Here is a 16,695-nt window from a genome sequence, read left to right as displayed (position 1 = left end):
CTGTCCTCAGACCAAAGTAGCTTTATAGAAACCACAGCAGACACAGACCTGCTTCCTGCGACCACAGAGGGATTTGGAGACACCACAGCCCCTCTAGATGACCTGTTCTTTCACTTTCTTTGCAATTAGGAAGGCTGCCTGACTTTATCCTGAAGAACTGGCAGGTGCTTCAGTCCTTTGAAGATGCAGTTTTTGCACACATCTGCTCCTGTTTCCCTGTTCAGCCACCTCTGTCAGTGCTGGCTGCTTCCAGCTCGCTCAGTCTTTCCCTGCAGGATGTTTTCTGGACCCCGTGCAGCTTTTCCCTTTGCTGCCCTGACCCCAGCTGCCTCTCCCACAGCGTGAGTGCTCAGAGCTGCATGTGGGGCTCTCTGCAGAGGTTTCCCCCCTGCCTTGTGGGTTATGTCCTGTTTACACATCCCAGTAGGATGTTTGATTTCCTCTTTGCGTGTGACGGCGCGGCGCTGTTTGCGCTTGGCTCGTGACCATCAGGCTCCTGTCCTGCAGATTTGCTGTCTAGCAGGTTGTGTCTCCACTGTGTGCTCAGGCTGTTGGCTTTTCCTGTCTAACTGCAGCCCCATTTTCATGGGGGTGTTGAACAGCTTTTGGCACCAGTTTGTGGAAGATTCTGCTGTCTGTCTTAGCCCAGTCTTGGTAAAGCTTTAACTCATAGGCCGGTTTCCGTCTGTTTGACAGAGAAGCAGATGCTCCTGGGATATTAAACTCCTACAGGTTTCATGGGAAGTGGTAGGTGGATGAAGGAGAGGAGGCAGGCCACCAAGGGAAGGCTGCAGTGTGAGCTGGCCACCTGGTGCCTGGTTTGTGTTTAGGGGATATGGAAAGGAGATGTAGATGTGTAAGGGCATGGGGAAGGAAAGAAAGAACTGCTTTTCTCTATCAACTGTTAACAATAAATCTATGCACGTAGCTTATCTGCTAATTTTGTGCTGTTTATCCAGGTTTTCATTTGGATTGTTTCCTTAGTTTGCCCAAGAATACCTTGGGAACCTACAAAGCTTGGTGAAGTCAAGAATATATGATGCCTGCTGCTTATCCCTTCCCACAAGGTTTTCAGTCTTATTGCAAGGGAGATAGGTAGGTCTGCTTTGGTTTTGTTCAAAACAAACAAAAAAGTAGTGGGTTGGTTTTTTTCTTGCATTCTTTTTAGTACTTTTAAGTACTTTGTCCCTGTGTCTCCCTGGGGATTATAGTTAAAAAGATGGTGCTCAGTTTCCACTTCTTTTTAAATATAATTTTGCCCTATTTGCCTCACTTGGTATGTCACACCTCCTTAGATATTACCACAGCAAACTACTAATAGATGGCTTGACAGCCCATTCTTTATGTGGCCTAGGATGAACCTCATCAAGACCATCTTTCTAGTCAAAAATCTGAATTATTTAGGTTGCTACTCATTACCAGAGTGCTGGGGACAGCCCCTACCCTACTGTGGCAGTCAAATGTGTGGGTCAGTCTCCAAAAGAGCTCTGTGTGAGCTGAGTGACCTGAGTTTGGTGCACCCCCCGGAATTGTGCTGTCCCCCTCACTCAGCCACCTCAGGAGCCCATGGTGGGTCTGTGGAGGGATCTTTTCTGGCATCTGATTTGCACACAAAACGCTGCAGACTGCTGCAACACAAGATTGTTGTGTCTGGTGGACTGGGAGAAAAAGGTGGGCAGAGAGAGGGAGGTTTCTCCATCAAGAGGGCGCTTTCTTCTTCTGTGCCGTTTTTGCTCAGTTAAACAGAGCTCCACAAGTAGCAGCTTCCCATTCATCCAGGTGTTAATTTAAGTTTGTAAGTGTGCCTAGGGCCTCGATGAAAGGGTCTGCAAGGAGAATGTGTGTTTTTGCAGCAGTGGGCTTTTCCCCCTATTTTTTCTTCTGGCTTTGCTGGGTCACTGCCAAACCTTTCAGTTAAATGTTTAAGATGTCTTTTTTTTTCCATGAGGGAACTTAGAATTGTAACTTATCACAGTAAAACTCCAAAAATGTCCTGTTTTTAAAGACAACAATTCTTTCAGCTGTGGTAAATGCATGAGAAGGGAGAGAGATGTGTGTGCTTTATGGGACAGGGGGAGGATGTTGATTTTGCTGCTGAGGCTCTTGACAACCTTCACCCACCCCCATCAACACCTTTTGTTCAAATTCAGCTTGTGATATAAATTAGAACAGCTGATAAAATATATATTTAGCTGTTACATTCCCCACCTGAAGGGGAGAAAATGGTGCAGCAGCACAGCAGTGCCTGTGCTGTACCCTGTCCCCCACGTGTGCCCTTGCCCAGGGAATGAATGTTCTGTGTGAGGGCAGCATGTGGCAGGGAGATACAGGGTCCTTTCACAGTTTTTTAAAGCAGTTTAAAAGGGTTACAGGGCAATGGAGGGCTCGGTCCATGAGGAATTAATCCACTGGGAAGTGGTTGCATGGAGCTACAAAAACAGAAGTGTTGTGCTGTGTGTGGAAGGTTTTCATAGGAAGGTATGGAAAATGTAAGGCAAGGGGAGAGCAGCACACTGCTGCAGCTTGGATGGATGATGTAAGGGCAGGATGGATGGGAATATAACCCCTGCATTGTGTGTCCTTCCTGGAATGCTCTTATGGCACCTTGCATTTGGGCAGGGAAAAAGCCCGTGCTCAGTGCTTTATCCAATGTACAATGGGCCAAAGGATCATACCAGTGACTCACCTGCACTGAGGACCTTTTTTGGCAAGAGGGAGGGTGGGTGATGAGCTGGTTGCCGTGCAGGAGTGGAGGGAAGTGGTTTGCAAGCAAGGAGGTAGTTTGTGGCTGATGGCTCAGGGTTTCCTGGCCTGCCCTGCTGCTCTGGAGCAGAGGGCACAAGAGCGGCGTGCTGTCCTGGACTGCCAGGGCAAGGCTGCTGAGCAAGGTTGCCAAACTTTTGATAAATTATTCCAAACAAATGACCTGGAGTTGTCCTGGGATGCCCCCTCTCAAGCAGCATCTCTTAATTACTTTGTATTAACTCTGAGTTGGTTTGGAAATCTGACATTTGGTTTTCTTCCTGTGATAAAATATTTAAAAACTGGAAGTAAAAGAAGCAGTTTTCTTTATGTGCTTTGGTCTCACTTGATGCCATTTTGCATTCCAGCTGGTTCCTGCAGCTCCTGCCTGTTTTGTGTATCCTTTGGCCTTGGTCTTTGGCAACTTAGACAAAGCAGAAGCACTCAGAACTCTGAACCTTCCTTAGCCATTAAGAAACTGCTGCATTGGATCTTCCTGCTGCTGGATTTTTTTGGTCCTTCTCAAATCACCTGCTCCTCCCTCTTTTCTTCCAGAGGATAATATGGCATTATGTAATTATTGTTATAGTTGCAGTTGCACGGGGCAGGAAAGGAGTAATTCCTTGCAGGGCAGAAGCAGCACGGCTGTGAGGCAGGAGGTGGGAAGGATGGATGAGAGGTGGTAGGGTGGAATGTGTCTCAGTTTGCTGCCACAGCAGGCAAGAGGAACCAGCTCAGTGTCCTCTTAGCCAGCTGCACTCCCCAGAAAAGATTCTGCTTGTGGTGGTGTGGGACTGACAAGATTAATGTGTGTACCTGTGCTGTACCTACTCCTTGTAGGGGTGAGAGGAACTTTCATTTCTAGGGCTGTCGACTAAGTGTGAAAATTGACCTGCTGGAGGGAGAACACGGGTTTTATCATTATTTTAGGCATGAGGGAATTAATGGGTGAATGCTGGAAGCAGTATGGCATACCAGGAGGGGCTGTGACTCCTCCCAGCCCCCTCGTGGGATGCTAATAGAGAGGAGAGGTCCACTGTCCCGTTTGAAAGAGAAGGGCCATGACCAATCGATGTTAAATGCGGCGGCAATGCCTCACGCGGTGGCCGCGGGATAAAAAGGCAGAGAGGCAGCCTGAACTGTAAAGACATTTCATTTCCCTGGTAATGAGGGAGACACACTGTGGCAATGAAACCAGGGAGAGAGAGGCTGCGAGATGCTAATTTCTGCTCCTGCTGCCGCTGCTGCTTTGATCTGAAGCAAATGCCCGTTTGAAATTGCAAACGGATGCGAGTCAGATACCATCCAGCCAGTGGCTTACAGGCTTAATGGAGTGGGACGTGCGCTGCTGCCTGGTAATGTTAGGAGAGGCAGGCAATTCAGAGAGGAATTACTGAAGGGCTAAAGAGACAGGGAGCAAGGGTAGCGGGGCGGTCACAGGCTAACTCTGTGTGGCACGATGTCCCCTGCTTTCTGTCCTTGGGAGGCTGTCCTGGTGTCACATGGCCACGTTTGGAGGCACACATCCTGCATGGTCATCCTGCTCTTTGGTCTCAGAACATGAACGTCAATTTGGGGCATTCTCCAGGTGAGGCAAAGTTATGGGAGGTTAGATTTTGTGCTATCATTTGGGTGTTTAATTGAACTTGAGCAAGACAACTGACAGATATTCTGGGACAGACCCAGAGGCTGCTTGCGATGGAGTCCCTAATCCAGAGGCAGTGACCTGGGAGCCTGGTAGCTGATACTGGACAATGGCATCTTCTTGAGATTCTTTTGGGGAAAGACCTGAATTATCTTGACGAAAGGATGTCTGAATATTTATTATATTTATATTTATTATAGTCTTCACTAACACAAGGCTTTTGGGTCTAGGATGAGGCTGGAGCTTGTTGTATGCCTCCTGTGGGTATTCAGAGGTTTGGATGTCTCTACAAGATGCTGCACTTGACCAGGCAGACATGAGAAATCTGAGGGACCTGCAGGCACCTGCAGGGAGGATTGACCTCTGCACTAAGCAAAGAAATGGTCTGGCTATTGAAAAAGGCTCACAAATCTGTTAGGTTCTTTGAAGGAGTCAGCATGCGAATGGGGAAAATCTCGTGGCTGTAGTCTGTGCAGAGCCAAAAGAGGCTCCACAATGTCCATGGCTATTACAGAAACTAAGTAATGGTAGGACTAAACTGGCAGCTCCTCGCAGGGCTAAGCTATTTGTTAAAAATACCAGGCAGAAAAGAAGGTAAGTGGTTCTGACAGAAAAGGGAGGTCACCAGCGATGAGACCCGTGCTGCTCAACGAACGCAGAAATGGGCTGGAAAAGAGGATGATTGCTAAACAAAGAAAGATAATATTAAGTTAATCAAGGCATTAGCAGCAAGGGCTGACTCTGATGAAATTCACAGGGTGCTATGAGGCTGAATGGCTGGGTAACAAAACAGGAGATGACTTTTGTGTAGGAGACTGTAAAGTGAGACACGGTGGCAAAAATTAATCAGTCTTAGCTTCACGTATGAAACTATGGGGTCTGAGCTGACTGCTGTCATCCAGAAGCAAAACCTTCATGTGAGAATAGCCAGGTGCATGTAACAGCTGCACAATGATCAGAGCAGCCAAGACAGCAAAAAGAGGAGTGAGTTATCAGGAAATAAAGACAAAAACATAATTTTGCTGCTGTGTACACCTGGGGAGCATTCACACCTTCCATGGAGGGGCTGTTCCTCCTCCTCCACAAAGGGCAGCACACCTAGCCAGGGCAAAGGGCGGGCTGGCAAACAGTTTTGGGTTTTTTCCTAAATATGCTTTTAAAAGCATTAGAATTCCCTTTCAGTACAGTAAATCATGTTAATCTGTAGGCCACTAGGCAAGATAAAGCTTTTAGATTATCCATTATCCTTCCTTTTTCTACAGCATTCAAAGACTTCACACTATCACAATAAGATAGTTGAGAATTTTTTCTGCTTAACAAATGAGGGAACTTAGAGATAGAGGTTTGCTGTGAAACAGGCAAAGAAATAGGAAATCTGTTTTTTTAGAATATCTCTAGAGAAAGAGACAAGAGAAAAGACTGACTCTAATAGTGAGAATCAAAGGGAAAAATCTCTCTGCTGGATCCAAAATAAGTTTCCATAGAAACAGATTTTTCAGAGAATGAATTACTGCAGTATGAAATTAAGATTGTGGATCTAATTCTGCAAAATATTTAAGCATGTTCTTTGCTTATCCCTATTCAGTTCAAGATGCAAGTGTGTGATTTCCATGGAGGCTTATGTACTTTATTTGATGGAGGTAGAAATAAGGATAAGCTGCACTGAAGTGGGATCCAGGTTTTCTTGTGCTTCCCTGTCACTGACAAACTTGCAACTTATTTTTTATGGCAGCATGTGTTGCTTTGCTGCCAGAAGTGTAGGCCCCAGTGCCTCAATCTGAGAGTTCAGCACAAAGTTCCATCAGACTCTTGCCACTGCTGGGGAGTGGAGTCAGCAGAGCTTTTGCATTGCTGGGTACTTTATTGTTTTGTTAATTAACTTTTTTTCCTATTTACGTGCAGGTTTAATTTTAAATGGGATACTTATTCTGTAAATGAATGCCATGGTGATTATCAGATAATTAATTTGAGAAGTGATGCTATAAGAGGTTGAGATTTGCTCATAATCTGTCTTTTGTGCACCTCTATTTGTGGCCCATAGATATTTTAAAGACGGGATAGGTTCTTAATATTTTGCATGCTAATTGCTTTTATTGTAAGTGTGTACTGCTAAATGATTTGGTTTAGTTTAAGCTATTTAAATCTGTTTTGTATATCTTTTTCTCCCCTCTGTGTTGTGACTTTATTCTCAGCTGAATTAGCAGGACAAATAAGGTTTGACTCAGAGTTTTATTTCCATTTACTGTACTTGGAATAGATGAAGCTCTTGTGTAGCCAAGCTGCAGCTACTCTTCTTCATGCAAACTTTCCATGTTCTTATTCCCTCTTTATTTCACATATTCCTCTTTATTTCATGTCTTCAGCTTTTTATTTGGGGAGGTGTATATTTGTAGACACCCTCCAAACCATTTCCCAGCAGCACTACAGAGCCCAAAAAATGAACATAAGCCTAGTGCTAATAGTGCTTTGAGACTCTGTTGAGATGATGCAGAACAAATAACCCTCATGGAAACTGTATTCTATTTTTTATTTTGTTCCCTTCTCTGAGCCCTTGTGCTTGTCCCAGCCAAAATAAACTCTCAAGGCATTTAAACAATCCATCTTCACATAATATTCATGTCAATGTTCCATCTTAACATTGGAAGCTCTTGCCTTGCTTGGGTCCAGATGAACTATTTCCCCCTGCTTGTCGCCCACCAGGCCAGCTGTGGCTGCAGGGGGTTCTTGCCTGCCCTGGGGTGGTGATGGTCACAGATGGTGAACCTGGTGCTGGAGCCCAAATCCTTAGCAGGGGAACAGCAGCAGCAGCAGCTGAAACTGTCCTCCCTAGCACCCCTGAGCTTCGGTGTTCCCTTACAGCTGGAAAGCATTCTTTCTCAAAATTTCCCTTGACAGGGAGATGGAAGACACACTTCATCTCCTGGAGACTTGGTTGTTCCTTGTGCTTGCTTTCCTGGCATCCTCCCCTCCTCCTCCTCCTCCTCCTCCCTGCTTTGGGACGGATTTTTTGTTTAGTCAGTGCCTGCCACGCTGGTGCAATCAAAAGGGCACGTCAGTGGTGGCAGAAGTTATGCCTCTCCTTTGGTGGTGGTTTTCAGCTCCAAGCTTTGCAAGGTGTGAGGGAAGGATGCTGTCAGAGGATATTACATTCCTGCAGCAGAACCACTGAGGGGAGCCTAATGGGCAGCTTTTCTTCTCTGATGATTTCAAATCCCCGAGGAGGCCATGACCTGTGTCAGAGACCAAAATGTTGAACAGATTTGCATGGGAAAAGCAACTTTTGCTCCCCTTTTGCTGCCTTCTCAGACCTCTGGCCCCACATGCCCAGCAGAGATGGGCACCCAGTGCAGAAGCCAGCCCTGCCCAGTGCAGAAGCCAGCCCTGCCCACTCCCCAGCCAGGCTTGCCCAGGTGTCCCCTGCCAGCCATGCCAGGCCCACAACACAAACTGTGGAGTGCACACACCTTCCTCTGTGCTTCAGACCCGAGCCAGGTGAGTACATCCCCACACAGAGCAGCTTTGCTGGCCCCCAAGCCAGACACATTTCCCCTTTGAACTTGCAAAACCTGCAGTTTGCACGCTCAGCTGAAGCAGTGAGAATGGATAAAACCAATCTATTTTTAATCCAGTGCAAGATCTCTTACTCTTGGCTATTTTTTTTCATAATTGGTTCTGTTTTCTGCTAATGATCTGAAATTTAACATCTATTTCTGCCTCAGATATTCTGATAACTGGTGCTGAGGAAGGAGATTAAGACTGTTTTTAGCACTAGAGGCTGCAGGACATATGGATGCTGCAGACCTGTTAGTGACAGACAGAAAGTTGTTTGGAGGCAACAGGACAGATTGTCTGGGATTCCTGGCTTAGTCCCAAAGAAAGGCTGATGAGGTAAGTAGTGCTGGGAAAATCCTGTTAGGGAGGGAAAAGAGCAGACTGGAGCTGAGAGATCACTGGATGCACTGCACTGAATATGCAGTTTCTCTCCAAAACTGAATTCACTTTTGGCACAGAAACGGGATTCATATTTCTCTCCTTGGTGCACTTGCTTCATTAGCAGGCTGGTAAGGCACTCTGGACTGTCCAGCTTTTTGTAATGGGTTAAGACCAAAACCTTCTTCTGAACCATTGAGGCAGTTGGTTCAGGTTGGGATCAGACATTTCTGTCTCCATCCCATTTGCAGATGCCACAGTGTGGGATGAAGCATCTGGAACAACATCCCCACATCTGGTGCCTGTTGATATGACAGAGGTCAGAAGCTCCAGTGTAGAAATGTTCCTTGCTGAGCTGGAGGGGGGCTGCTTCCAAATTCAGGCAGGGCATTTTGGGCAGTGGGAATGTGTACACACACATTTGGTAACCACCACCACCATCCCTCCAATCCTGGGAGCTGCCCTGTGGCTGCTGTCTTGCAAATCTGCTGCCTGTGCTGCAGGCCCTCTATCCACACATCTTCCAGGCAAGGCTCTGTCCCGCTGGCATGGGCATTTGGAAAGCATTTTCCTGATGCTTGTAAAATGCCATTTTTCTTTTCAAAATCCCCCATCTTCCATGTCTCTGAGTGGCACAGCTGATCCCTGGCATCCTAAACCTCCATATGGAGCCATCACTTTCCTGCCTGCCTGGCTTTTTCTTAGGTTTCCATGCATCATGGGAGTGAGCAGAACAAGAGCCTTCCTGTTTCCCTTGCTGCCACTCAGCACCCTGCCAGCAACAGCAAACCTGCAAAAGGCTTGTCAACTTTTTTGCTACAAATCCATGTGAAACTCTGGCACCTGCATGAGCTGCAGACTCAGCAAGGTAAGCAACATCTGGCAGTAGATAAATTTGGCTGCAAAGGCAACACGGAAAGTGAGAAGTGCTGTTGGAAATGTAGGCACATCCCACAACATCCAGTAGGCTGTGGTTGAATTGAGAACTGTCCTGCTCCTCTTCTGCAGACAGAGGGGAAGCAGAGTCCATTGGACACCTATCACCTGATGGAAGCAATGCTTGGACTCTGCAGTGAGATTTTGGGGAATGCAACTTCCCCCTACCAAGAGGTAGGATGGGGGGCAGGGAGGAGTGCCACACTTCCACCTGAAGTCCAAGAGCTGTTAACAGCTCAGTTGGCTCTTTAATCCCACCTTTTCCTTTGACATGAAAGAGGGTGAGCCTCTGTTTTTGAATCTTGTTCAGGAGGAAGGGAAGAAGGGTGGTTTGGAGACCTGTGGCAGTGGCCCCAGAGCCGTGAACCACAGAGCAGTGAGGAGAGATCCAAGGAAATGAGGGCCTTTTTGTGGTGTCTGGTTAAGAAATGGAGAGGAAGGCTGCAGGGAGATTTACAAGAAACTCAAATTAAAACCATGGTTTGTTGCTTCAAGATGCTGAGAATCACCAAACCATGACAGAACTAGGAGAAATCACCATCTGAAAGAATCAATGAGCTTTTGGTCTGGTGGTCAAAAGCAACATTATCATCAGTAGGAACCTGACAGGCTGAAGGGCTTCATGTCTGAAAATCAGTATTGCCTCCAGCCTCATGAGCGACCACAAGAATGAAGTGTTTTGTTGGCCTTGGGCAGGGCCCTGTCTAGGCCTGGAAGAGCATCTGCTCACCCCAGAGCTCAGAGAAAGCTCCTCTAGGTCAGGGGGGCACAGCGTGAGGCACGCTCTCCATCCTGCAGCACAGCCCCTGGCTCTCACTGTGGCTGGGCTCACAACACACATGGTTATTGCCCTGCCAGGCAGAAATCCTGTGTCCCCTGGGCTGGTGTCCAGCACCTCTTACCCCTGCACATGTCTGGGCACCACAGTGCTGCTTGGGGGCTCGTCACCCTGGCCACTGGGCTGGCCAGCCTTGGCAGCTGCCTGTGCCAGGAGCTGGAGAGCAGCTTAGACTGGCACCCAGTGCCACTGACTGCCACCACCAGCAGCTGTCACTTGTGTGGGACTTGCAGCTGCCACCTGACAGGCAGCTCAGCATTGTGGTTGTTTGCCCAGCCTTTTACCAGGCCACATGTCACATCTCTCTGGGTTTGAAAGCTTGTGCTGAGAGCTCATAGCTTTTGGGTCTTGGTTAGCCTTGCAAAGCTGCCAAAATGTTCTGGCTTTTCACTTGGATACCTTGTGTTGGGCTCAATAATGTTGCAGTGATGGAGAAGGTAAGATGGAGAGTCTCCAGCCCTCCTCTTGAAGTGAACTGCAGTGCATAATTACCTTCCCCAGCTACGAGCACATGGCTTTTCTGACTCTAACTTTCAGTCACTGAATCTTCTTTTACTTTTCTCCACCAGATCCTTAGACTGTTCTGAAAGCACTTGCTCAAAGTATCTCACAACTGGTTTTGGACAACTCAGACTAAGCTTTTCATGCTCTTCACTGGACAACATTTTTTCCCAGTCTTAGAAGATCAAAATGAGTTTTAGCATGCAGAAACTTAGAGGTGTAAAAACACTGATTTCCCAAGTAACCTATATATTGGGAAGGCTGCTTAAATATTTGAGGAGTGAGTCACCTGTACTTAAAATAGAGCAATTAAGGAAACTAAATATGTTCTTGAAGGGCTGAATAATTCCTTCACATCAGTATCCACTATGAAGATGGCTCTGGAGGTGCTTACTCAGATCTTGCCCTTTTCTGCACCAGGAGCAAAGAGCACCAGAGACTGAGAGAGGAGGAGCTGGAGCAACCAGTAAGTATCCTTAAGCTTCCAGGTAATGATGGTGTACAGCCAAGAGGTCTTGGGGAGCATGAGGATGAAAGGGCCATATCTCAGAAAGAAATATTTCTCTCATTGAAGAAAAAAGAGCCTCACACACACTTATATATAAAAAAAAAAAAGACAATGTTTTACTCACATTTTTATCAGCTCTTGGGCTGATTTGGAGAATTACAGGTCTCTTTGACATGCATGCAAATGAATGCAATGCCTAGCGAATTAGGAGAATTGGCCATGAAGCTTACATGGGTAAGACTGCTCAGAGGTGCAACCCGCAGAGATTCTGCAAAAGGAAACCACATTTCTGGCTTTCATGCAAGTCTTTGAACAAACCAGTGAACCAGCTGAAAAGAAGAACTGCCTGACATAACTAAGTTACCTTTTTTGGCAGGCTTTTTGCAAGTACACATTCGAGATGTGGCTGCAGATACCTCACCAACATCAGAGAAGCAGTTATCACTGTGGCTCTGACACTGGCCAGGACATGGGAGAGCAGGTGATCAGTGCTGGTGTGGGATGAGGTGTCAGTGACATGCCTTGATCAGCCATGGCAACCTCTGGGGACAGGGAGAAACACACCAAAGCTGCAGCAAAGCTCAAGAAGGTCACTCAAGAAAGAGGAGAGGTAGGTGGAAAACCTGAAGGAGGAAGCAATGGATTCAAAGGGGTACCTATGCCCAGGATGGTGCTATAAAGAGGTGCTGAGGGGTGAAAGTTGTTGTCTCCTCAGCATTGTGTGTTTATGTTCCTGCTGCTGAAGATCTGAGTGTGTGGGACACCAGCAGGCTGGATGCAGGGACAAGACTGCTTTGCCAGGCAATTTCAGGGGTCTGTGCTAGACCAGTCCCAGGGGAAATGCTGAAAAAAACCCAGAAGAGGAGACAACCCAAAAAAGCAGTATGCAGGGGAAGAGAGTACCCCCTTCCTGGTAACATCTGAGTCAATAACCTCCAAGCATAGAGGACCAGGCTCTTGCTGAGCCACTGAAGCACAGCTGATCAATAACTCAAAGTCCCGACTTGCACATTAGCAGAGTCAATTATCAGCTCTGCCCTCTGCTTCCTTGATTATTATTTCAGCATGTAGCAGCTGCTTCACAAGCGTTATGGCCCATCACACTCTGAAGGGACTGAGTTAAATGCAGATTATTGACCGATGAGGCCATAAGAATGTACTGTAAAATATACAGTCATGTTCACCCATAAATCCCCAGCGAGAGTGCTTTCCAAAGCAATTCCTCTTGTGGTGGGACTCTGGGTCACTGTCAAGGCCATGAAAAATGGTTTTTCCACCTTATTCCTGCCATCTCTGCTGTGGTGGTGTTGTCACTCTTGGCTTTACACCAGCATGTGGATGTGGGGTTCTCCCCACCCTGAGCTGCTCATCGGGACCCCTGGGATTCTGCACTTGGGGTGACTTTACCCATGGGCAAGGTGAACTGTGTGTAATGTTTCTGTTCTGGGCCCAGGTTTTCTGCTGCTCCCGAGTTTCCCAAGTTCCTTCAAATCCCTCAGTTTTGGCTGAGGTTGTGGGTTTATGATTTGCAGCAGCCTGAGTTCAGGCGAGCACAAGCAAGTTAAATCATGAGCTGTTTGAGTACCAGGTAAGGACAGCTTTCACTTCTCTGCCACTCTGCCACACTGCTGGCCATCAGCCACATGCTTCACCAAGGCCAGGGGTGTCCTGCTTGTTTTGGTTTCCTCAGCTTCAGCATGCAAATCTATTTCAAGGAAAGGCATGTGAACTGGGTTGTGAACTGGGAAAACTGTGTGTCTGTACAGAAAACCTCTCTGCATTGGAGACACTGATAGCTGGGCCAGCAGTGATGAGGTGCTCAGCAGCTCAGTGGTGCCCTTCATGTGGGACCTGAGAGGAGCCTGGGCTCATCCTGAGCAGGTTGATGGTCATGGCAAGCATAGCACACACTGACAGCTCACATCACTCATTTTGACCACTGCTCCCAGGCTGAGACCCTGCTGGTTTACCCCAGGGAGTAAAGTTTCATGACCTTCCTGTCACACAGATAACAGCACTGCAAGAAGCAAGGGAATGTAGGGTGTTCCCTGTTATGGCTGGTTTGTCCCAGGGTGGCCACAGGTGGTGGAGTGGCTGCTGTAGGATCACACCATGTCTTTGAGTGCTGCCAACTCCCTGGTGTTTATATTCTTTAGCTCACTTTTCATCTCATTTTGTGCTTCTCTTTGTTAACACACAAGCTTGCCTTCAGCTGTGTCATGCACATTTACTTTTTGCTGCCAGGGTAGATCTCTCTTTCCAGCCCTGCACAAACACCTCTCCTTGACCCCTCTGCTTCTCTTCCACACCCTGCAGACACATGAAACACCTTTGTTTAAATATCAGCCTGGAAAAAAGAGGTTTCCTGGTGATAGAGTTGTCTCCTTATGAAGGATATCACCGCAGCAGGGCTGAACCCATCAAGGAAGGACAAAAACTCTTGAAGATTGTCCAGGAAAGAACCACTGTGAAGTGACCTCTGTCCCATCAAAGGCCTGAGGTGCAGGGAAAAGCCAACAAGCTACTGAATTTTTTTCTTGCTTGTCATTGTCATAGAAGTCTAGCCAGCTCAGAGTTTCTTAATTGCCTCATGTAACCCATCTGGAGATCCCAGACAATATCTCCAGCATGTTCTGCATACACTAATGCTCACTGCTGCCTCTGCCTGCTCTAGAAATGTCAGGCCACAGGTGATGAGAGAGCCCTGTGGTGTGATAGGAAACCTCAATACAAAATGCAAGCAACTGAAACTGTGCTGCACCAGCACAAGCTGTTAGTGCCACGCTTCCAGTCTTGCAGCAGTGCTCAGAATGGCTTTATCTCACTTCTTTTAAAACCTTCTATGTCCTCACAGTCAAAGACTCGTGCTAGACCTGGAGCTGATGGGGACATGCCAGACCTACACCAGTTCCTACAGTGATTTTCAGGCTGAGTCCTCTCACATCTCCACAGATGTGTCTCATTGGTCACCTTGGATATGTTCTTTGCCTTCAACCTGGGGCCACTACCTGAATACCAAGGCAAGGGCAGGGAATTAGATATGGTTATATTGGCACTTTCAGGGATGCAGTTTAGGCTCATGTGACCCTAACTGTGTCCTTTGAAAGCTGAGGGATGTGAAAATACTTCAGTTTTTGAAGAGGAGGAGGCTGTAAAAGAATACCAACGAGGTCTGCTAAGCCCACAGGCAGCAAACAGGGAGCTGCTCACCCAACCCTGCAGCACAGCCACTGTGAGACACTCACTGAAGCTCCCACAATTCTTTGGAAGAAGCTACAAGAGGAAGCACATCTTCATGCAGAAGGTCATGAACACCTGGCCCTCTGCCCTTGGAGGCAGGGAGCCCCAGCAGGTTTGGGCAGGGTGAGAGGCATTTGAGGACAACAGGCTCAGGACTGGGGTACTCCAAGGGATGGAAAGTGTCCTCTCACACCCATGGCTTTGAGAGGATGGGAGCTGTGGGAGGATGGTGGGGACAGAACCCAGGAGTGGTTGACCCTGTGTGCTCTTTCCCATGGCTACAGTGGGAGACCAGACTAGACAGCCTATCAGTGTGACCTGGACAGGCATTTCCCAGCAACCTAATCCCAAGATTTAAAGCCTTGAGAGAAATCTCCCTCTCTCTGAGAAGAACTGAGGATTTGGAAGCTGAGAGGTAATACAGACAGAGGGAATTATCAGGAGGTTAAATATGTGAAATCACACTGGTGTCCTCAATTTTTCTGCTCCCGATTCCTCTGCTGTGGCAGCGTTCAAGCTCGAGTGTTTTCCTGCTGGGTGATGTCTCACCTTTTCTCTCTGCAACACAGAGGTCATGGTTTGTGGTTGAGGGCCCCACTGGTGGCAGTGACCCAGAGAGAAATGAACAAGCTGAAGCCTCTGATTAAAAATGCCCCTGTGGGGAGGGAGGACATGCTTAACTGTGCCCTGGAGAGCCATAGCTGCCTGGTGGCAGCTGAGCAAAGGCCAGTGTGATGGTGGGGGTCTCAATCCTCTATCTGCTTACTCACATTTGTAGAAATACAGGATGTAAGTCAGGGGGGACCTTAATATTGCTGAGACTGCAACCCTTTCTATCAAATTTCATTGCAACTTGAAGAAAGGGCAGGGAGAACACATCCATGGCGAGGGGCAAAACGCTCTCTCAGGCCTCCTTACTGATGAACCAGCCTGGAAATAAAGCTTGTCTGGAGCAAGGCTTCACCCGGGGCTGCTTTTGAGGCTGGCAGCTGCAGGGTGGCTGCAAAACACCTTACAGCACTGCTGGGCAGGCACTGCCTGCCTGCACTGACACACGAACATGCACAGGCTGCAGCTGCCAGGCCTTGATCAGATGTGCCAGCCAGGAGCGGCTGGAGGGGAGGGAGAAACCCCAGCTGTGGGGCAGAGACCCTGGCAGCCACAGGCACCACTGGCCCAGCCTGATGAAGAGACAGGGATGTTTATAAAGCAAGGCTGAAGCACCTGCATTCCCCCAAAAAGCAGGAAAGCATTAGGGATGCTCGTGCCTGTGGAATGCAGGGCAGGAGAGAGGTAAGGGAGCTGCATCCTGAGGTGAAGGCTGGAGGGGCTGGGGACACAGAGCTGATATGTCTGCTGGAGGAAAAGGCTGGGATGTGCTGCTTGGGAGAGCGTACAGAGAGAAGAGAGCCTCCTGTGTGTGAGGGATCTGGGCTGTTGTGCTCCTTGGCCATTCCAGCAGCAGCAGCTTGGTTTGGGAAAGCTCCTCAGCATGCAATGGCTCCAGCTGGTTTGGGACAAGCCCTCAGAGCAGGGTTTGGTGACACATTCCCTGCATGAGGACCTGGAGTGGAGGGGAAGGTAAAGCAAGGAAGCTGGGCAGACAGCTCTCTGCCTGACATCTCCCACATTCAGGCTCCAGCACTGAGTCTCCTCCTGGAGCACTGACTCTTGGTCCCAACCCTGCTTTCCAAGGGGGCTCTACTCACTCAGCTCTCCCAGGCTCCAGGGGCGTGCCTGGAACATGGTGTCATGGTTTTAATGACACATTGGGAGTAGGTGAGGAATGGGTGGGCTCTCTGCTCTGTAATTTGAAAGCTGACTTTTGTTTAGCTGTGACTGCATCACCACCAGCTGGGAGCACCGAAGCCTACGTGGGTGCTTGAGGTCAGCATTTTCCATCCCTGGTGTGCAGCTCCCTGGGGACACACGTCCTGATTTTTGGGGTCTGAGGCCCATGAGTTTCTGTTTGCTTGCAGTCCTGCCAGACCAGTGCTGGCTCTTGAGATACCCCCTCTGAAACACCCTAAAGCACCCCTGGGTGACTTCCCAGGCTGGTCCTTGGGATGGCACAGCTGCCTGCGTTTTCACCAGCTTCTGGCACAGCTCTGCTCACAGAGGTTTGGGAAAGCATCACTGCTGTGAGAGTCTGAGGTACCTCTAAAAAGTCCTGTGGTCAGCAGGAAGGGCCTATTGTCCCCATGCCTGAGCACAGGGAAAGTCTCTGAACTGCCTTAGCAATGGAACTCTCCCTCCTCTACTGGCATTTGACGTGGAAATGATCCTGATTTATTCTGGAATAATAGGATGAAGTGGTGCAAAGGAAAATTTTACACTGAGGATCGAGATAAATTG

Source organism: Molothrus ater, chromosome 2 (genome assembly GCF_012460135.2).
Source record: "Molothrus ater isolate BHLD 08-10-18 breed brown headed cowbird chromosome 2, BPBGC_Mater_1.1, whole genome shotgun sequence".
Lineage (NCBI taxonomy): Eukaryota > Metazoa > Chordata > Aves > Passeriformes > Icteridae > Molothrus > Molothrus ater.
This window is presented reverse-complemented; position numbering follows the sequence as displayed.